We start from the raw sequence: 22,929 nt of genomic DNA on the forward strand, positions 1-22,929 counted from the left end.
ATAGCAAATGCAATTACATACACAAAAGCATTTCATTAAACTCACAGCCTGTAAAAAGGCTCATATAAGCAAGAATATTTAAATTGAATAAGTTTGGGGCGTTGTTATTGTAGATGTATAAGGATAATACTTAATTTGATTTATTTTTCGCGTTAGTTCCCCTTCTGCCTGACAATAAAAATATACCCTCCTCTCAAACCCATGTACGGTATTCTGTTAATTAGATGACACTTTATGCTTAAAGACGAGTTCATATAGTGCTTTGTTTGGTCTTTTAGTCAAGATAGTTCGTATTACTTCCAGAGAGTGTATGTAGGATTGTTTCGTGAAGTAATTCTCGATTACCTACATTTTCCTGTATTTATTTCAGGCTCGTCACTGTTCTAACTTGAGTACATACCTCAAACTGCTCCCTTACACACAAGATACCGTGTACTAAGATCTCATGAATTATCTATGACCTATTCAGATTTCTGGACAGCAGGAAGACCCAATACACAAAATCTACACTTCTGAATTCTTCTCGTAGCCTATTATTAAACTGAACAAAGCTTCCCCCTGCATAGCTGTGCTCCTTAATGCTTTTGACCTTCACCAATTTGTGAATTCTGCTCACACTATGTCTTTCATCCCATTTCACAACCTGATGAATACAGTAACCCTTAGCAGCTTAGATAAATAATATTAACTGAGAATTATATATTTCAATCTTGGCATTGACTACTGCAGAATATTTGTGTAACTGAGTTCACCACGACTTGTGGCTATTTAAAAGGCAACAAATATTATAATATCATATTGATTTCCTTGCCTTTAGTGGTAAGAAAATCAGAATAGTTATTTATTGGAAGGAAGTTAACCATCTGAATCCCCTTAAGTTATTTTATAAATATTTAGTTCACTTAACTTACTAAGGAAGATATTCAATAAATTTCCAATTTCTTTGAAATCATTTAAGAAAAGGCTAGGAAAAACAGATAGGGAATCTGCCACCTGGGCGACTGCCCTAAATGCAGATCAGTATTGATTGATTGACTGATTGAACTTAGTTCAGTTCAAAATATAGTCCTACTCATTTAACTTTGTATTTAGATTTCTAATGACTAATTAAACATAATATGATTTTCTATTTAGTATACATCTAAGATTCTAGATTTAAGTTCCTCTTATTCGATAAAATAAAGTATACAGTGCATTTTGAATTCAATTGATATGCTACATAAGGAGGCTAATTAGCCTCTGTGGCAGAATGCACCTCATAATTATTATATTCAGTTCAATAAGCAATTGATCTGTTTATGTCTCTATATGTCATATACTTACACTAGGCACAGAACTTTTTAGAAATTTTGCTTGAACATTTTTCAGTTGCTTTGATATTTTTATTTAATGATGGATTCTATACAATGGAAGAATATTCTATTACTGATCTAACTGAAAAATGGTATCTCATAAAGAGAAAGTTAAAAAAAGGCACGTTACATGGAAGACTTTTAGAAACATTAACTGATAAGGGTTGATTGATGATGTGTGTGGCTCAGATGGTAGAGCGCTGGCTTTGTGACACCAACATGCCAGGTTCGACCCCGGCTCAGCCCAGTGATACTTGAAGCTGCTCTAAAACTGCTCTAGAGCTGCCCCGTGTCGTTCGATTTAGTGGCATATAAAGAAACTACCACGGGAGGAAATTTCGGTGTCTCCGAAAACCTCAAAAGTAGTCATTTGGACGTAAAATGATTATTATTATTATTATTATTATTATTATTATTATTATTATTATTATTATTATTATTATTATTATTATTATTTAATCCGTTTGCACTCCAGGGTTGGGTTTTCCCCCCTCGGACTCAGCGAGGGATCCCACTTCTACCACCCCAAGGACACTGTCCTGGCGCATGAGACAATTGGTTGGGGATACAACTGGAATGAGGACCAATACCTCGCCCAGGTGGCCTCACCTACTATGATGAACGGGGGCCTTGTAGGGGTTGCGAATATTGGAAGGGATAGGCGAGGAAGAAGGAAGGAAGTGACTGTTTCCCAAAGTTAGGCACCATCCTGAAATTTACCGAGACCAGAACCGGAAAACCACGGAAAACCACTTCGAGGATGGCTGAGGTAGGAATCGAACTCTCTGAGTGGACCCCATTCCAGTCCTCGTACTATTTTTTCAAATTTCGTGACAGAGCCGGGAATCGAACCCGAGCCCCAGGGCTCACGCTAATCACTGGACCAATTATTATTATTATTATTATTATTATTATTATTATTATCAGTGGCGTATACTGAGGGCTACCAAGGCTATCGATGAAGCCCTTAACCTCAAATCATAACGATGATAACGATCTGAAACATTGTTCCATATACAAAACTTGAAAGCAATGTAATAAAATGTCGCTCGTATTTCTAAGTGCAAGGCATCGGAGAAAGATATTGCAGCCCAGGCAGTGCGTCCTTCTCCCCTCGCCTAGTCCCGCACGGCTTGCTGCCGTTTGCCCGATTGGTGCGGGGACCGGGAGGGATAGGTGTGCTAGGCTTCGGTCCGTCAGATCACCACTGCTAACGAAGGAGAGATAGCTCAAAGACTTGAAATTCTCCAGAAGTTTCCGAATTGACACATGCGTTCCTCATCGTATAATATACTTCATCACCTCATACTTGCGACTTAATTATACAGATAACAGAGTGTTGGTATTTCACTCGCGTTTGCTTCTACATCCTTGTAGGGAGACACTGCAGGCTACTGTTATAGGAGTATTATACTTTTCTTTCTACAGGTTGATCTGCTAAAATGAAATGCAATCTTTCAAGTTTAGTGTTCTCTTTGGTTGGAATTGAACCTGTGATCATGGGTCGGACACCTCCACTGATCTCCCGAGGAAGCTAATAAACCAGTCAACGACGGGCACTAGCGTTAGTAATAATGCTGTAAAATTCAAAATGTTAATTTAATAATAATCCAAGAAAACGGCAAGGATACACAAAATGGAAAGAGCATAAATGATATAACAAAAATTACATACAACAAAAAATGTGTATCTAAAAATCTTAAAATAAAGCACTACAACACAGTTGTGAAACTAGAATGCTTAGTACTAAATTATAAACTTGAAAGATTGCAATTACTAGAAAGAAGAATTATAAGAAAAATATTAGTCTCTCTAAAAATTACAGGATTTTGGAAATTAAGAAGTAATAACGAAATTGATCAGAACATAGAAAACATATCTATAACAGTACGGAAGAAGAGACTGCTATTTTTTGGACATATTTACAGAATGGACGACAATAGACTAATCAAAATGATCTTTACGTATCTTTGGTAGAAAAAGTCAACAACCACCTGGATTCAAGAGGTCAAAAAAGATTTGGAAATAAACAACATCAGAGAAGAAGTAATTGAAAGAGAAATTTTCAGGAAGGATTCCAAGGGAGGGAGGCAAAGAAAACCGACACCAAGTGGTTTGAAGAAAGAAAAAAGAAACGCAGTGAAACAATGAAGGAATATTGGAAGAAAAGGAAGGAACAACAACAAAGGATGAAGAATTGAAATTCGAACGTTGTCCCTAGTAGGCCCTAACGCATAATAATAATAATAATAATAATAATAATAATAATAATAATAATAATAATAATAATAATGGTGTATGGCATCTGTATAGGCTTGGTGGTGACCTAATGAGGATGAAATGAATGGTGAAGACGTGATAAACACCCAGTCCCCGCGCCAGGGGAATTAAGAGTACGAAGGGGGGTTGATTCTGAAAGTTGAATCCGGCCCATCGGACCAAAGGCAAGCATTCTATCCATTTCGCCACAAAGCCGGACTTTAATTTGCTCACCTTAGGCTACCATCTCTACTGATGAGGTGTTGATTATTCACAGTAGCAGAGGCCAGGGGAGTAGCTTGTGAAACAGCACTGACAACACAGCAGGCTCCTTACTCCGTTGGCTATTGGCTGCAGCTCAGAATACTTTAGGCTTGACATTCACTAAACAACGTATCGAAAAGCGGTAACCTAAGTCTAGTGGTAGCCCACGTCTTGTTCCCAGAATACGCCACTGATTATTATTCTTTTTTTTTTTGCTATTGGCTTTACGTCACACCGACACAGATAGGTCTTATGGTGACGATGGGATAGGAAAGGGCTAGGACTGGGAAGGAAGCGGCCGTGGCCTTAATTAAGGTACAGCCCCAGTATTTGCCTAGTGTGAAAATGGGAAACCACACAAAACCATCTTCAGGGCTGCCGACAGTGGGGTTCGAACCCACTATATCCCAAATACTGGATACTGGCCGCACTTAAGCGACAGCAACAATCGAACTCGGTTATTATTATTATTATTATTATTATTATTATTCACACATCATTCACTTATACATTCATTCAAGGAATCTGTATATACTCGTATAGAATTTACAGCAGGCAGTGTGCGTTGGCATGGTAGATAAGGATGAGTTTTTCACGTCTACCGGAAACATGAGACATTTCCACCATTCTTCTGCTAAGGCAAGTATTAAAATCTTTCAATTTCTGCTCCGCGTGGTTCATACATTGGTTTAATCTACATCCTCACTCTTTCAATACCTACTTAACTGAACAAATACCATCACTATTGGCTGTTAAAACGCATCAAACCTTCTGCAAATTACTACTGTTTATCCGTCTGCGTATCATCATTTCCGTGTGGCTGCACTATCTACCGGCGAGAAGTTTAACTATATTGACTGAGTCAATGCACGTAGATACCGCCACCGTCCAACAAATGTGCAGGGCATTCAGTTCCTAGTGCGCTTCGAAGATAGCGCTAGTGCAGCCACAAAGACTGCCAAGCGAAGTAGGGTAACACGACTGCCAGTGAATCACAAAATAAAAGAGCAGCGTTAAATACAGCATGCACCAAATGGGGTACTTCTCTCAACTACATGGTGACCAACTGTTAGTATAGTTCCCGCTCAGACTCCAAGAGTTTTCAAGTTGTGAATGAGGATGAATTAAAATGAGCTCTTGGTTCGAGGTTTAACACAAGCATGTTTTCTTGTGAGGTGATAAAATTATGCGATTGTCCTATTATAGCAACATACAATAAGTTGTGAAACAGAAGAGTAACGAACAGGATATTGGTCCGTCTGCAAAATACAAAATTGTATGAAACCGTCAGTGGCGTATGCTGGAATCAAGTCGTGGCCTACCACTCGATTTAGGTTACCCCTTCTCAATGGTTGGTTTAGTGAACATCAAGCCTTTTAAGCGTTTTCAGCTGCAACCAATAGCCAACGAAGTAGCCTGCTGTGTTGTCAAGGCTGCTTCCTAAGTTACTGCCCTGGTCTCTGCTACTGCCAATAATCAACACCTGATCAGTGGAGATGGTAGCTTAAGGTTTAGTAAATTAAAGTCCGGCTTTGTGGCTAAATGGGCAGAATGCTTGTCTTTGGTCCGATGGCCCCTGTTCAATTTTCAGAATCAACCCCCTCGTACTGTTAATTCCCCTGACTTGGGGACTAGGCGTTTATGACGTCATCGCCATTCATTTCATCCTCATTAGGTCGCCACTAAACCTATACAGATGCCACACACCATTCTTCTTCTTCTTCTTCCATATTATGATTATTATTATTATAATTATTATTATTATTATTATTATTATTATTATTATTATTATTATTATTATTATTATTATTATTATTATTATTATTATTATTAAATACAACTTTTGAATTTTACAGCATTACCAGCGGTCGTACCCATCGTTAACTGGTTTATTAGCTTCTTCGGGAGATCAGTGGTGGTGTCCGACCCATGATCACGGGTTCGATTCCAACCAACGAAAGAGAACACCAAACATGGATGATTGCATTTCATTTTAGCAGATCTACCTATACAAAAGAAAAACTATATTACTCCTATAACAGCAGCCTTGTAGTGTCTTCCTGCAAGAATGTAGAAGTAAACGGGAGTGAAATATCAGCACTTTGTTATCTCTGAGTACGAGGTGAACAATAAGGAACGCATGTCTGTTAGTTACTGTAGCAAAGTCCGATTCGTTAGCTGAACGGTCAACGTACTGGCCTTCGGTTCAGAGGGTCCCGGGTTCGATTCCGGGCCGGGTCCGGGATTTTAACTTTAATTGGTTAATTCCATTGCCACGGGGGCTGGGTGTATGTGTTGTCTTCATCATCATTTCATCCTCATCACGACGCGCAGGTCGCCTACGGAAGTCAACTAGAAAGACCTGCACCTGGCGAGCCGAACCCGTCCTGGGATATCCCGACATTAAAAGCCATACATTTCATCCATCATCACTGTAGCAGTGGCGATCTGATGGAACGTTGTCTCCGACGCTTTGCTCTCGGAAATACCATGCGACGTTTTTTTCTCATTGCTTTGAAGTTTTGTAAATGGAATAATGTGTCAGATGCTTATTATTATGTGCTTTAGAGTTACATAGTTCTCATTTGAGGTTTGGGCTTCACCGATAGACTTGGTAGCCCTCAGTATACGCCCTGGAAACCTTATTTATTTAATACTAGCTGATGTACCCGTGCTTCGCTACGTGATTCTCAGAAAGACTGACTTGGTGGTTTTCCTAACTGAATTCAACATAGGTCATTACCAAAAAGGTCAATAGGAATGTAGCGATTGAAAGCAATGTTATCATATAAAATACTCGATCAAATGAATAACCGCACACTCTCTCACTTTCAACGAACAGTACTACGGTGTCGATCTAAGAGTCCAAAGTTCCAGAGCTGGAATAACCAGGTCACAGACTGCCGTGAACACTCCTCTGTCATTATTCCGTTAAATATGCACACTACTCATTCCAATCAGTGGCTCAGAGTAGGGATTGTATAGCGCGAATACTATGATGAACCAGTGTGTTACGTACCAGATATATTAGAAAATGTACGAACCAGAGGAATAGCATGCTAAAGAAGAAAGTTATCTTACACCCCAGCTACTTCCCGCCAATATACAGGCAGGTTGTTACAGTTGGTACGAACAGGCGAGTTGGCCGTGTGGTTACGGGCGCGCAGCTGTGAGCTTGCATCCGGAAGATAGTGGATTCGAACCCCACTGCCGGCAACCCTGAAGGTCGTATTCGGGAGATAGTGGGTTCAAGCCCCACTGTCGGCAGCCCTGACGATGGTTTTCCGTGGTTTCCCATTTTCACACCAGCTAATGCCGGGACTGTACCTTAATTAAAACCACGGCCGCTTCCTTCCACTTCCTACACCTTTCCTATCCCATCGTCGCCATAAGACATGTCAGTATCGGTGCGACTTTAAGAAAAAAAAAGAAAAGATGGCATTCCGTGGTTTCCCATTTTCACACCAGTCACGCCAGGCTGTACCTTAAAGCCAAGGCCGCTTCCTTCACAATACTATTCATTTCCTATCCCATCGTCGCCATAAGACCTACCTGTGTCGGTGCGACGTCAAGCAAATTAAAAAAACCTCGGTACGCTGCAGTTATGCTATCTATCGGGGATGAGAGGAAACAGAAGACAAAAAGCACATCGCAACAAACAATGGTCAATGTAATGTTATTGTTGATAAAGTTTATGAGCTTTCTATATTGCAGGCCTTCACATTAGTTTTCTTTCGACTCTGTGATATTAGGGTGCCTTACAAAGTAATTTATATCGTAGACTGTAGTTCCTTATTCTCAGACTTCATACCGATTTTCACTAAATTCTGTTTACTCATTTTCATTGACTCGGCGCTGATATGGACTTAGTAACAAAAATCCAAATTCATGAATATCTCCGATTATATGCGGTACGGTAACAATGTGTAAGACATAAGTGATCGGAAATTGAATAACTTCTTACATAACTACTACTAACTTACGACATAACTTAAGTTATGTTAGTTATGTAGTATTTATCGATACGACCACTAATAACATAAATAACTTATTTGAGAATTACATTTCAGACCTTCCCCTAAACCACCATTTCACTCGGCGTGAATAAAATAATTTGCAGCCTAGATTGCAGTAGTTCATCACCCGACATTACATAGAGATTTTTTTTAAATTATCTTCAGCCATTTTATCATGATGCGTGTACATACACTGACTGACAGTGACAATGCAACACCAAGGAGGAGTGGTTCGAAAGGGATGAAAGTTGGGGAAAAAACAGAGACGGCACGGATGAATAATTGATGTTTATTTCAAACCGATATGCAGGTTACACAATGCGCACGGCATCGACTCAGTACGATGTAGGACCACCGCGAGCGGCGATGCACGCAGAAACACGTCGAGGTACAGAGTCAATAAGAGTGCGGATGGTGTCCTGAGGGATCGTTCTCCATTCTCTGTCAACCATTTGCCACAGTTGGTCGTCCGTACGAGGCTGGGGCAGAGTTTGCAAACGGCGTCCAATGAGATCCCACACGTGTTCGATTGGTGAAAGATCCGGAGAGTACGCAGGCCACGGAAGCATCTGTACACCTCGTAGAGCCTGTTGGGAGATGCGAGCAGTGTGTGGGCGGGCATTATCCTGCTGAAACAGAGCATTGGGCAGCTCCTGAAGGTACGGGAGTGCCACCGGCCGCAGCACATGCTGCACGTAGCGGTGGGCATTTAACGTGCCTTGAATACGCACTAGAGGTGACGTGGAATCATACGCAATAGCGCCCCAAACCATGATGCTGCGTTGTCTAGCGGTAGGGCGCTCCACAGTTACTGCCGGATTTGACCTTTCTCCACGCCGACGCCACACTCGTCTGCGGTGACTATCACTGACAGAACAGAAGCGTGACTCATCGGAGAACACGACGTTCCGCCATTCCCTCATCCAAGTCGCTCTAGCCCGGCACCATGCCAGGCGTGCACGTCTATGCTGTGGAGTCAATGGTAGTCTTCTGAGCGGACACCGGGAGTGCAGGCCTCCTTCAACCAATCGACGGGAAATTGTTCTGGTCGATATTGGAACAGCCAGGGTGTCTTGCACATGCTGAAGAATGGCGGTTGACGTGGCGTGCGGGGCTGCCACCGCTTGGCAGCGGATGCGCCGATCCTCGCGTGCTGACGTCACTCGGGCTGCGCCTGGACCCCTCGCACGTGCCACATGTCCCTGCGCCAACCATCTTCGCCACAGGCGCTGCACCGTGGACACATCCCATGGGTATCGGCTGCGATTTGACGAAGCGACCAACCTGCCCTTCTCAGCCCGATCACCATACCCCTCGTAAAGTCGTCTGTCTGCTGGAAATGCCTCCGTTGACGGCGGCCTGGCATTCTTAGCTATACACGTGTCCTGTGGCACACGACAACACGTTCTACAATGACTGTCGGCTGAGAAATCACGGTACGAAGTGGGCCATTCGCCAACGCCGTGTCCCATTTATCGTTGGCTACGTGCACAGCACAGCGGCGCATTTCACATCATGAGCATACCTCAGTGACGTCAGTCTACCCTGCAATTGGCATAAAGTTCTGACCACTCCTTCTTGGTGTTGCATTTGCTCTGTCAGTCAGTGTACATACATACATGCATACAGACAGACAGACAGAAATTACGGAAAAGTAAAAAATGCATTTCGTTGTTATTGTTGACATGACCGATACAGAAATACCATTATTTTCAAAATCTAAGTAATGTACAGACAAAACTCTCATTTTATATATATACATTTATCGATACGACCAATAATAACATAAATAACTTATTTGAGAATTACATTTCAGACCTTGCCCTAAACTACCATTTCACTCAGCGTGAATAAAATAATTTATAGCCGAGCTTGTAGCGGTTCATCACCCGACATTACATGCTGATTTTCATTAAATTCTCTTCAGCCGTTTTCTATTGATGCATGTACAATCAGACAGACAGACAGACAGACAGACAGACAGACAGACAGACAGACAGACAGACAGACAGACAGACAGACAGACAGACAGACAGACAGACAGACAGACAGACAGACAGACAGACAGACAGACATTGTGGAAAAGTAAAAAATGCATTTCCTGGTTACTGTGGACATGACAGATACAGAAATACCATTCATTTCAAATTCTGAGCAATGTACAGGCAAAACTCTTGTTTTATATATAGATTACATTTCAGGCCTTCCTCTAAACTACCATTTCACTTACTGTGAATAGCATTATTGACAGAATAGATTATACATACATACATACATACATACATATCTTTATTACCCACCCTAGAATACACCATCGGCTTTACAGGTAATAAAGACAGACAGAGCGAAACCCAAAAACAAAAAGAACAAACAAACAAACACTAGGCACTACATCTCTCCTAAAACTACTTAGCAAAATTATTTACCTCTAAATCTACTCAGTGTCCTCCCACACGCACGCGGATAGCCGGCAAACGTGCAGGAAGCACCGCACTACAAATTACCCTATTTCCCTATTCCCTATTCCTACCAACCACCTAGAATATATATATATATATTGCACCCCTAAGCGATTTTGCCTAATTTAATTCATAATAAAATTGAATATTTTCACATATGAGATACCACAGTGAGGCTGTGAAACTAGTAGGCACAAAGGAACTTTCTGGCGCCAGCCTGACGGCGAGAGAATCCATGAAACTCTTCTCCAGACACGACCAGATTGTAAACCACCCGTCCAATAAATTTTATGACACCGCCAGGGAGTGGGCACTTGCTGTTCGTTCTCATGAGAAAAGCACGCGGTGAAGCCTGACCTATTTAGCTAGGACAATAGAGGACCAACGACTGTAACCGCCAATTCGTGGGAGGAAGCGGATGCACTACGTTTTGGAAGAGCGCGAAAGTCTCAACCAATCAGAATATTCTAAATTTGAATGAGCTGTCATACCGGGAGATCTATAATCAGTATCTCGCGATCTGAAGCCCGAGGTGGTAGTGAAAAACAGTGTCCTAACTTCGTTGTAATATTTGGTGATTTATCAGTGCCAATCTGTGGTTAATCAGTGCCTAATTAATAGAATTCAATTTCAAACGGAGGAGTAAGTGAACCCAGAATAAGGAGCCATGATGGCTGAATGAGACCATCCACCGGAAGAAAATAACACCAATGACGCGCATCATCGTGTGGATTATTCTATGATCATTTCCCGCGGCGCAATATCGCATGTGAGTCGGACAGAATTTAGGAAGTTTTGTGTATAAAATTTGAAAACCATAACCTACGGATGTACGAGAAAGCGCTCCCAAGGACTAGATTATTACGCCACATCCCTTCCACGGAACTATTTTCCTGGTGGTGGGAGAAATTTTCATAAAACCCAGCGACCACAGGGTCGAACTCTCAGTTATTGTCAGTCGTTCTCAGTGTGTTTTGAGTTATTCTCAGTTATTCTCAGTTATTATCAGTTACTTCTCATTGTGTTTTGAGTAACTCTCAGTCAATTCTCAGTGTTTGAGTCACTCTCAAGTGTTTCTAAAGTTCTCAGTCCACAGTTGTTTTGAATACTCTCAGTTATTGTCTTGAGTACTTTTAGTGTTACTTCAGTATTCTCAGTGAATCTACGTTTTGACAGAGTGACAGACTGTTCAGCAAAATGCATTTTAGTCAGTTTTGTTTTGGCTGGTACGAAAGCGATTAGACACTTGTAGGCATTTAAAAAGCCTTATAGTATTTACGTGAGAGAATAGCATTTCAGCAAATGAACACTTTCACAGACTTTTACTGGAAATGCAGGGAGTGTAGGGAAGAATTACACTTTCAACTTAAATGATATTATGTCCAGCAGGTTTACATAAAAACATTTCTAACCAGTGGGGAGTGTTACATGTGAGATCAGTATAAGATTTTCTCCACAACATAAATTGCATTTTTGCTTGTTTCTACCATTCTACAAACTGTTTGGCAAGCGAGATGTTTATGGGCAGAGACTAATAATACAGACGGGAAGGTGATTGACTTTATTCAATGGATGCCGCAATGGCAAACCTTGAGGGGAAAGTTATGTCCCAGTAAGGTGAATGTACTATAAGCTGAAGGTAAACAGAGCTGAGGGAGCGAAGGAAGGCCAGCAGGTGTTTGCAGGTAGGAAGCGAGGCGACCTTCATCTACACAGCAAGCAGGAGGCTGCAGCGGCATCATCTAAACTTTCACGGGAGTGAGAGAAATGCGAGTGTTTTTATGCTAATATAAGTGTGTGTCACGGCATGGCAAGAATGTGTCAAATTTGCGTGTGTAATAAAAATCTGGAATACCACATCAACCTGAAGATGGAATTCTAATTTCCACCATGACGGGGGCTGGTGGGTGACCTGACCTGCTTCCACCATACAGGTATGAGCATAATTAAATCATGTAAATAATATGTAGTACCGTGGCAAAATCGATGATCAGTGTAGTTTAGAGTACTAGGTAGGGTTGTAAATAATTCACAGTTTTATAATACTACTAGGAATAATAATAATAATAATAATAATAATAATAATAATAATAATTATGTTAATGTTGCACTTTCAGATAGGCTTATTTTTGTGCTCTTTGTTTTAAGTAGATGTTTGTCTGCGTGTTTATGGTTGATTTTCTGTAGGATGTCATTTTGACAGTTAGGCAGCTATTGTTTTGATCTACGAGTGTAATGCCAGTTGATTTTATTATTGTTCATCATGATTCTAGATCGATGGTTTTTTTGAGTCATATTTTTCTTTGTTGGAGTTTTTGATGTTATGGACACCGCCGCGATGTTTTTCAATGTTTATTTTGCTGTTTTGCGCATTTCAGTTTGTTTTATGTGGCGGGATCATCCTTTAGATGACCGGTTTCGATTTGTATTTATCCCGCGTATTTTTTTGCGACGATTTTTTGGGTAGACGCGAATTTGAGAGGCAATCTCGTCACTTGTTTTTTTTAATATAGTAACAATGAGCGCCATTGATGAGTCAGCTCTGTGATTTTTGTGATGTGTTAACAGTGAATGATCGAGATTTTGAGCTAGATTTAATATCCCTGATGATCTACGTTGATGATGGAAATATGATATTTGAACCATGTCTTGAATTTACATGAGAAGTCGTAATGTGCACGACAGATATTTTTGCCCGCCGGGTACGAGCGAGGCCGTACTGTGAGAATATGAATAATAATGACGTCGCGAATAAATGAATAAATAAGAAGTGTGAAATGAAGAATTTAACCACGTGCGTTAAATGTGTTACGACATGGGTTATGATACTACAGGCAGGAGCCTGCATTTGTTAAATAATTCCAGGGAGAATAGATGCTCGACTAATAATGCTAGCCAGTGTACATTGTGAACGGAGCGACGAGTCAATGTGTTTTGAATATTTATGCGGTCACGGATGACGTGAAATTACAGTAAAATTTTCCATCAAGGTTAAATAATATTATTTCCAGACATTTGTCGTCTGAAAATTTGAGATTGCCGTCAAATTCGCAATATTTTGCTACTCGCAGCGGGGTATATTTTTTCTGGTAACGCCGAGTTTGTTTTGCGCATTTCTATCCTTTTTAATTTCCAGTAGGCCGCGATGGTGGGATCCAGTTGTATTTGTCTTTCTTTCTGTTTGTAACTTTTACCGTATTTGTAGGACGCAAGCGCATGTGAATTATTTATATTTGATTTGTTGTAAATAGATAAGTGTAGCTAGCCTAGTTGTTTGTTTGATTTCTGTATTTTTGATCGGAGCAGTGTTTCTCCGTTAATTAATGTAATGATGTAAATAAGATGTTAGAGGTTAGATCTAGAGGTCATCGATTATGTCACAGTCGAAATAGTAGTGGTATGCTCATACCAGGCAGCCAAGTAATTACCAAACTTTCTTTTAAAATCCACTACATTTTTTTTATTTTGAAATGAAGCGATCTTTAATAAACCAATTGTATAAAACTGCCGCAAGAAATGGTAAATAAGATGGTATCTGCCTCCATCTAGTGGGTATACCACAAATATGAATTAATGATGAAATGCAGTTAGCGGCAAAGTCAATAGAAATTTTAATGTACAAGGATCGCTATCATTCGATAATGTTAACATCAGGCACTTGGCCTAATTTTGTTATTTTAAGAAGTCCAGTTTATCACAGTCAAGCAAGTGAAGTCTAACATGTAGAGGAGTGGTTGGATACACTCAGAGTAATGTTGCGATAATTAATTTTGTTTAATCATGAGGTATTTGAATGAGACGACGGTTATGTAGGAAATGAAGTGATGTTCATGGTTGTTTTGTTCTGTTTTCCTAAGAACTATTTCCTTAAGTGATACACTTGTTTAGTGCAGTCCATGTTTATTTAAATTTGGGTATTTTTCCCAAATGAGCAACATGTGTTAAACATTTTATAACTCTTACAAGTCAGTGGAGTGATCGACGTAACAGAATTTATTTTACTTTTGTGAGTCAACTATTCATTAATTTATTTTGAGAGATGGTTTCTCTGTTATATTTTTGTATCTCAAGAAGGTGGTCGTTCTGACCAGGATTTTATACAGTGTCATTTTATTTCAACTTGAAGACAATGTCAAGATAGTCTGGAATATTTAATTAAGGTGTTTGACCTTCAGTCAGTTTATTCAGGCAGTCATGATTGTTTTGGAAGGCAGACCTTCGATCTTTAATATTTATTTAGTCACTTTTATTCCATTTGTTTGCATTTTTCTCTAGTTCAATTGACGTTCATTTCAGCACTTTGCATTTTATTTGAATAAATTAGTCTTTTATTTTACACTTTAATTCAGTCTTGGGTACCGTCATTTTAGTTAGTTTACCCCTTCTTTTCATTCCCTCACTCCACATCAGCGGATGGCCTCTCCGGGGATATCGAACGGGCACAACTGAGAAAGAAGAGTCTACATGCAGCGGTGAGTATGATTTTATATGTCATTTATTACAGGAGCAGCCGGCGCATAGAAGAGAGAAGAGATCACCGCATTTGGTGCCTTAAAAGGGCACAGGGGCCGGAGTGAGGAGTAAAAAGCGTGTCGCCCACCTTTAGGGGCTAGATTTGCTTATCCCCGGGACTGTGCGTTTTACATTTTATTTATTTGTACCCAGACTAACAGCCATGAACATAGATGTACTGAGTGTTGATAAATATGAATGCTGTGATAAACTGTTTGACAAGTAGTGGTATTAATTATAAATGATATGTTTGTATAATTTTATCCAAGTTTAGGATAAAATTGTTTTGTATTGGTGATTACTGTGTCTTGCATGTATTGGAAGTATGTTGGGGAACCTAATGGTCTCAGTCGTATTCTCTCAGCATATAAAATGTCGATTAGCCAGGAGCAGTGGGACAGGTTGATTAAAACCATTAACGATTTAAGTGTAACAACTAGTGAGTTGAAATCAAGTCAGGCCGAACTTTTAAACAAAGTAGAAAGCAGCCAAACAGAATTAGCTATTGAAATTGGGAACAAGGTTGACAGTAGCCAAGCCGAACTTGCAAATAAAGTAGAGGCAGTACACGGACAGGTCTTGGAAGAATTTAAACAGTATGAGGTAAAACTCGAGGAGAGGTTCATAAAAAGCCAGGTCGAACTGAAAAAAGAGTTACGGGAGAACCAGGATAAACTCATGCAGGCGTGTAATGCAAACAGGCAGGAGACGATGGAAGAGATAAAGAAGTTAGCCGATGCACAAGCACAGATACAAGAGCAGTTAGACAGCCACAGCGCGACTGTTGAGGAAAGCATGAGGGAAACAAGGGAAATGGTGCAAGATCAAGGCAAGGACTTAGCTCGAGGTATGATACTCTTGGAGGAACGGATAGATAAAATTGAGGATGAGACTAGGAAAGAAATGGATAAAGTATGCGTACAGATTGGAGAGACCCAGGAGAAAACGAGCCACGAAATCATGACCTTAAAGTCGGAGACCCAGGATATTACAAAGAGGTTAACCGAACTGACAGAAAAGATAGCAGAGACTGAGGGCGCGATTACACTCAGCGAGCAGTCAGTAAGACAGGAAGTTAACGAGGTCATAGAGGGAAAAATCCAGGCAATTAAGACTCAGGGCGAAAACTTGTCGACCTTGGTCAAAATGCTAGTTGATAAACAGGCCGAATCCCAAGTAGCCAGTGAAATTAGGATACAGCCGCATGAACCGACACAGAGCGAGCCTATAACCCAAATATTTAACATGGAAAGGACAATGCCCGAAAGTACGCAAAGAACTGAAGCTTCCACGCAAATCATAAACATCGTGCGCACGAGTGACGATCAGCCGAAGAAATTCAGTGGAACGTCACAAATAACACCAAAAGTCTATCTTAGGGAATTGAAGCAATATTTCCAAGACATTAAAGCCCCTGAAGAAAAGAAACTACGCATAGTAGAGAAATATCTCGAAGGACAGGCAAAGACCTGGTATTACGGTTTCGTAGATACTTTTAAGACGTTCGCGGATTTCGAGAAGGCTTTCCTCGAAAGGTACTGGTCCTTATCCACACAACAGGCACTCAGAATGGACTTGTACACTCGCAAGTACATGTCGACACAGCCCACACGATACTTAGACTTCTTCCTAACGCAGCTCGTCAAACTTAGGCAATTAGATTCTCCAGTGTCAGACGCAGAGATCGTTCAGACGATAATCAAACAATTTCCGTCGGATGTGCAGAGAATGCTCATTACAGCGAGGGTCGATGATCCAGCCCAAGTTGAGGCTATCTTAAGGGAGCTAGACGCTACATCCAGTAATAATGTACCGCAGAGAGTGACCAGGCAAACGCAGGAACATAGGGCGTACCTAGCTAATGCCACCAGCGAAAATGCACGAGGCAATGTGCAGGTAAACGGCCCGAATTCAGGCGCTGTACCGCGGCGAGAGACGAACACGAGACGCCAGGAGGAAGAAATCCAACGTCCGTGGTTTAGAAAACCTCACTACCCAGACAGGCGACCGCGCTACCAAGACAGGCAGCCATACCAGAGGAGGTACATCTCACGTGACAGAAGGCGATGGGAAAATGCAGGAAGAGATAGGCCTTACTATCGCGACCCTGAAAGGAGATGGAATGAGAGAAGGAATTACCAGCGAGATAGGAACTCGGACCCGAGGTATCAAGAGGGGCGCCGATACATCAATGACCTGAGTAACAAACAGCAGCGCGATCCGTGGAAGCAGGCGATCGAATCCCAAGATATGAATCCGGACATCACAGGAGACGGAAGCCACGAATTCCAGCAGCCAGCCAGGAGAGAAACCCAGGACCGCAGACCACTAAACCCAGAAGCACCCGCACACAAGGAAACAGGTGCTAGGAAGAAAGAATATATTCCTAATTGGAATTAAGGACTCCATCGTATAGCTCGGACATAATGGAAAAATCCCGAAATCAAGGAGAGGAAATCAGTTCATGTTAGTCACCAGGGATGTATTTTCCAAATTTACAAACCTTTCTCCAATGCAAAAGGCCAATACTAGGTCAGTTTTAAGATGCATTAATAGGGAAATAATTCCGGCCATGGGAAAACCGGAAAAATTACTGACAGATCACGGAACACAGTTCACCTCCGCTGAGTTCAAAACAGGTTTAAGGCAATTAGGAATACAGCATGTTCTGAGTTCAACACGTCACCCAGAGTCGAACCCGGCAGAGAGAGTAATGAAAGTCATCGCAAAATTCAGCAGAATTTATATCCCAGAACAACATTGGCGATGGGTCGATATTCTCCCATTGATCACTGACTGCATAAATAATACTGTCCATGAAGCAACAGCGAAAATCCCAGCCACAGTGCATAGTGGCTTACAACCAGCCAGGACGTGGAGCCCAGTCGTTAATTGTCCGCCTGAACCCCAATTATCTCCGGAGCTATGTATACAGCAGGTACGAGACCACTTAAGAGAGCAAGCTGACCGCAGGCTAAGGAGAGTTCGTAGAAAAAAATTCCACAAGCCATTAAGGGAAGGTGAAATGGTATTGATCCGTAGACCAGCCATCTCCGATCCTGAAAGGAAGTATTATGCAAAATTCGCACCATTGTACATCGGTCCTTACCGCATTGTCCAGGATATGCAAAATAATGCATATAAAATTAGTAGTTTAGATGGGGAGAATGAAGTGATTATGAATGCAGCAAATCTTCGAACATATAATATAGCACCAGGCGCAGCTCAAGTAAATCTCGTGGAGAAACCAAGGAGCTCAAACGCAGGAGAAGACACAAGTTCCGGCACGGAAGAAGAAGATGATGATGATGACCCGTGTACCGAAGCAGAAGAAGAAGATGATGATGATGACCCGCGTACCGAAGCAGAAGAAGAAGATGACGATGATGACCCGTGTACCGAAGCAGAAGAAGAAGATGATGATGATGACCCGTGTACCGAAGCAGAAGAAGAAGATGACCAGGAAACCCTATCAACAAACCCAGGAGACGACAGTCATTTCGAGACTGAGACAGGTCAACAGACAGAAGAGAATTGTCCGCAATGCGAACAGAACTCAGCCGAGATACTAGCAGTCATGAAACAGATTGCAGATGACCTCGAGAAAGAGAACAAACTTTTAGAGAGAGAAATCAGAGAAAAACTCAGACATAAGCAGAGGTATACTTTATAGTCAGAAGTATACATTCGCTTATGGCTGCAAGTATGTCTAGGATATCATTGGTTGAGTTGAGAAATCTTCCACTATCGCGTAAGATTTCTAACGGCGTAAGGGGGCATTGCACCCCTAAGCGATTTTGCCTAATTTAATTCATAATAAAATTGAATATTTTCACATATGAGATACCACAGTGAGGCTGTGAAACTAGTAGGCACAAAGGAACTTTCTGGCGCCAGCCTGACGGCGAGAGAATCCATGAAACTCTTCTCCAGACACGACCAGATTGTAAACCACCCGTCCAATAAATTTTATGACACCGCCAGGGAGTGGGCACTTGCTGTTCGTTCTCATGAGAAAAGCACGCGGTGAAGCCTGACCTATTTAGCTAGGACAATAGAGGACCAACGACTGTAACCGCCAATTCGTGGGAGGAAGCGGATGCACTACGTTTTGGAAGAGCGCGAAAGTCTCAACCAATCAGAATATTCTAAATTTGAATGAGCTGTCATACCGGGAGATCTATAATCAGTATCTCGCGATCTGAAGCCCGAGGTGGTAGTGAAAAACAGTGTCCTAACTTCGTTGTAATATTTGGTGATTTATCAGTGCCAATCTGTGGTTAATCAGTGCCTAATTAATAGAATTCAATTTCAAACGGAGGAGTAAGTGAACCCAGAATAAGGAGCCATGATGGCTGAATGAGACCATCCACCGGAAGAAAATAACACCAATGACGCGCATCATCGTGTGGATTATTCTATGATCATTTCCCGCGGCGCAATATCGCATGTGAGTCGGACAGAATTTAGGAAGTTTTGTGTATAAAATTTGAAAACCATAACCTACGGATGTACGAGAAAGCGCTCCCAAGGACTAGATTATTACGCCACATCCCTTCCACGGAACTATTTTCCTGGTGGTGGGAGAAATTTTCATAAAACCCAGCGACCACAGGGTCGAACTCTCAGTTATTGTCAGTCGTTCTCAGTGTGTTTTGAGTTATTCTCAGTTATTCTCAGTTATTATCAGTTACTTCTCATTGTGTTTTGAGTAACTCTCAGTCAATTCTCAGTGTTTGAGTCACTCTCAAGTGTTTCTAAAGTTCTCAGTCCACAGTTGTTTTGAATACTCTCAGTTATTGTCTTGAGTACTTTTAGTGTTACTTCAGTATTCTCAGTGAATCTACGTTTTGACAGAGTGACAGACTGTTCAGCAAAATGCATTTTAGTCAGTTTTGTTTTGGCTGGTACGAAAGCGATTAGACACTTGTAGGCATTTAAAAAGCCTTATAGTATTTACGTGAGAGAATAGCATTTCAGCAAATGAACACTTTCACAGACTTTTACTGGAAATGCAGGGAGTGTAGGGAAGAATTACACTTTCAACTTAAATGATATTATGTCCAGCAGGTTTACATAAAAACATTTCTAACCAGTGGGGAGTGTTACATGTGAGATCAGTATAAGATTTTCTCCACAACATAAATTGCATTTTTGCTTGTTTCTACCATTCTACAAACTGTTTGGCAAGCGAGATGTTTATGGGCAGAGACTAATAATACAGACGGGAAGGTGATTGACTTTATTCAATGGATGCCGCAATGGCAAACCTTGAGGGGAAAGTTATGTCCCAGTAAGGTGAATGTACTATAAGCTGAAGGTAAACAGAGCTGAGGGAGCGAAGGAAGGCCAGCAGGTGTTTGCAGGTAGGAAGCGAGGCGACCTTCATCTACACAGCAAGCAGGAGGCTGCAGCGGCATCATCTAAACTTTCACGGGAGTGAGAGAAATGCGAGTGTTTTTATGCTAATATAAGTGTGTGTCACGGCATGGCAAGAATGTGTCAAATTTGCGTGTGTAATAAAAATCTGGAATACCACATCAACCTGAAGATGGAATTCTAATTTCCACCATGACGGGGGCTGGTGGGTGACCTGACCTGCTTCCACCATACAGGTATGAGCATAATTAAATCATGTAAATAATATGTAGTACCGTGGCAAAATCGATGATCAGTGTAGTTTAGAGTACTAGGTAGGGTTGTAAATAATTCACAGTTTTATAATACTACTAGGAATAATAATAATAATAATAATAATAATAATAATAATAATAATAATTATGTTAATGTTGCACTTTCAGATAGGCTTATTTTTGTGCTCTTTGTTTTAAGTAGATGTTTGTCTGCGTGTTTATGGTTGATTTTCTGTAGGATGTCATTTTGACAGTTAGGCAGCTATTGTTTTGATCTACGAGTGTAATGCCAGTTGATTTTATTATTGTTCATCATGATTCTAGATCGATGGTTTTTTTGAGTCATATTTTTCTTTGTTGGAGTTTTTGATGTTATGGACACCGCCGCGATGTTTTTCAATGTTTATTTTGCTGTTTTGCGCATTTCAGTTTGTTTTATGTGGCGGGATCATCCTTTAGATGACCGGTTTCGATTTGTATTTATCCCGCGTATTTTTTTTGCGACGATTTTTTGGGTAGACGCGAATTTGAGAGGCAATCTCGTCACTTGTTTTTTTTAATATAGTAACAATGAGCGCCATTGATGAGTCAGCTCTGTGATTTTTGTGATGTGTTAACAGTGAATGATCGAGATTTTGAGCTAGATTTAATATCCCTGATGATCTACGTTGATGATGGAAATATGATATTTGAACCATGTCTTGAATTTACATGAGAAGTCGTAATGTGCACGACAGATATTTTTGCCCGCCGGGTACGAGCGAGGCCGTACTGTGAGAATATGAATAATAATGACGTCGCGAATAAATGAATAAATAAGAAGTGTGAAATGAAGAATTTAACCACGTGCGTTAAATGTGTTACGACATGGGTTATGATACTACAGGCAGGAGCCTGCATTTGTTAAATAATTCCAGGGAGAATAGATGCTCGACTAATAATGCTAGCCAGTGTACATTGTGAACGGAGCGACGAGTCAATGTGTTTTGAATATTTATGCGGTCACGGATGACGTGAAATTACAGTAAAATTTTCCATCAAGGTTAAATAATATTATTTCCAGACATTTGTCGTCTGAAAATTTGAGATTGCCGTCAAATTCGCAATATTTTGCTACTCGCAGCGGGGTATATTTTTTCTGGTAACGCCGAGTTTGTTTTGCGCATTTTTATCCTTTTTAATTTCCAGTAGGCCGCGATGGTGGGATCCAGTTGTATTTGTCTTTCTTTCTGTTTGTAACTTTTACCGTATTTGTAGGACGCAAGCGCATGTGAATTATTTATATTTGATTTGTTGTAAATAGATAAGTGTAGCTAGCCTAGTTGTTTGTTTGATTTCTGTATTTTTGATCGGAGCAGTGTTTCTCCGTTAATTAATGTAATGATGTAAATAAGATGTTAGAGGTTAGATCTAGAGGTCATCGATTATGTCACAGTCGAAATAGTAGTGGTATGCTCATACCAGGCAGCCAAGTAATTACCAAACTTTCTTTTAAAATCCACTACATTTTTTTTTTATTTTGAAATGAAGCGATCTTTAATAAACCAATTGTATAAAACTGCCGCAAGAAATGGTAAATAAGATGGTATCTGCCTCCATCTAGTGGGTATACCACAAATATGAATTAATGATGAAATGCAGTTAGCGGCAAAGTCAATAGAAATTTTAATGTACAAGGATCGCTATCATTCGATAATGTTAACATCAGGCACTTGGCCTAATTTTGTTATTTTAAGAAGTCCAGTTTATCACAGTCAAGCAAGTGAAGTCTAACATGTAGAGGAGTGGTTGGATACACTCAGAGTAATGTTGCGATAATTAATTTTGTTTAATCATGAGGTATTTGAATGAGACGACGGTTATGTAGGAAATGAAGTGATGTTCATGGTTGTTTTGTTCTGTTTTCCTAAGAACTATTTCCTTAAGTGATACACTTGTTTAGTGCAGTCCATGTTTATTTAAATTTGGGTATTTTTCCCAAATGAGCAACATGTGTTAAACATTTTATAACTCTTACAAGTCAGTGGAGTGATCGACGTAACAGAATTTATTTTACTTTTGTGAGTCAACTATTCATTAATTTATTTTGAGAGATGGTTTCTCTGTTATATTTTTGTATCTCAAGAAGGTGGTCGTTCTGACCAGGATTTTATACAGTGTCATTTTATTTCAACTTGAAGACAATGTCAAGATAGTCTGGAATATTTAATTAAGGTGTTTGACCTTCAGTCAGTTTATTCAGGCAGTCATGATTGTTTTGGAAGGCAGACCTTCGATCTTTAATATTTATTTAGTCACTTTTATTCCATTTGTTTGCATTTTTCTCTAGTTCAATTGACGTTCATTTCAGCACTTTGCATTTTATTTGAATAAATTAGTCTTTTATTTTACACTTTAATTCAGTCTTGGGTACCGTCATTTTAGTTAGTTTACC

The sequence above is a fragment of the Anabrus simplex genome, chromosome 1, assembly GCF_040414725.1.
Source record: "Anabrus simplex isolate iqAnaSimp1 chromosome 1, ASM4041472v1, whole genome shotgun sequence".
Lineage (NCBI taxonomy): Eukaryota > Metazoa > Arthropoda > Insecta > Orthoptera > Tettigoniidae > Anabrus > Anabrus simplex.